The sequence below is a fragment of the Rhincodon typus genome, unplaced genomic scaffold, assembly GCF_021869965.1.
Source record: "Rhincodon typus isolate 14 unplaced genomic scaffold, sRhiTyp1.1 hic_rhity00004848, whole genome shotgun sequence".
Lineage (NCBI taxonomy): Eukaryota > Metazoa > Chordata > Chondrichthyes > Orectolobiformes > Rhincodontidae > Rhincodon > Rhincodon typus.
The window spans coordinates 5721-7170 of NW_025970486.1; positions in this window are offsets into that span (position 1 = coordinate 5721).

The window sequence follows — 1450 nt, forward strand, 5'->3', positions numbered from 1 at the left end:
GTATTTACTGGGACATGGGGATGTGGGTATTTACTGGGACATGGGGAGGGTTGATTTACAGGGACAGCGCCACCAGCTGGTTCTAATTGTTGCCGCGGATGGACCAATAGGAGCGGACTTTGTGGCTTTCGCCCAGCGGCCAATTGGAGCGGGCGTTGCTGCTGGGTCATGATGTTAAGATGGCGGCGAGGGCGATACAGCAGGTGAGTGCGGCCTGGGTCCCGTCCCTTGGGTTAGTTACTTCGCCCGGCTCCGGGTACAAGGAGAGGCAGTGCACTTTCTGCTGCCTCCTGCTCCGGGGCTGGGATCACCTTGGAGCCGCTGTTGGAAAGAGCGCGGTGCATGCGGGGCCTTTAAGGCAGCATTGAGTCAGCTGGGGTAGATATTTAGTAATTAACCTGTTCAGTGATTTTATTACCTCCTGAAGCCTGGCCTCCTGGCTCAGAGATAGGGGCTTTACCATGCAGTACAAGCCCCTCTCTCGGGTTCACATTTGCAGCCGCAACAAAGGCAAGGCCCCTTCAAGGGTTAAACAGAAGAGACTTTCCCCATCGAACTTCAGATTTTGCGACACCCCTCTGGAGCAGGAGGGATTTGAACCCAGGCCTCCTGGCTCAGAGGTGGGGACACTACCACTGTGCCATAACAGCCCCAAAGTAAAGCTGTCGTAGTCATACTGAACCATAGGAATACTTTCTCCTCAGAGAAAGAAAGAGAGAGAGAAATGGCTGGTGGTATTTTCACCTAATGGTCACCATGCCTTAGATGAAGGGAGAGGTTAAGAAGGAGAGTCCTTCCTGCTGACCTCAGCCAGTGCAGGAATTGAACCCACGGTGTTGGTATCTCTCTGCATTGCAAGCCAGTCATCCAGACAACTGAGTGCTGGGGAAAGTTTCATCTTTGGGAGACCTTCCCACCAGACAGCAGCAGCAGAGATGTCCAATTTGACTAAAAATAGAAAAATGAGAGACATGGATTTTTATAGCAGTTGGTATAGCCCCTGAGTTTTTGAGGTTCTGGTTTCAAGTCTCACTTCATTACAACACTAAGGGAATGCAGCACTGTTGTTGCGGTTGAAGTTTGGATAAGACCTTAAGGTCTGGATACCGTTTGCCTGCTTGGGTGGATGGAATATTCCGACTATTTTGAAGAGCAGGGTTTTGTTCTGGCCTGACCAATGTTTATCTCTCAATCAACAGCACTAAAAGCAAAGTACTGGAGAATCTCAGCAGGTCTGGTAGCATCAGTGGAGAAATAAATAACCGTGTTCTGTGCAGTACTGCGAGAATGCTGCACTGTTATCTTCTGCTTAAGTTGTTAAACAGGATCCTGTTCACTCCTTCAAATACATGTATAATGTCATTCGTGTGAATTCAGGCACTCAACCAACATTACCAGTTTGCTGTTTGTTGGACCTTGCTGTGCACAAGTTGGCAGTGAATTTTCTTGT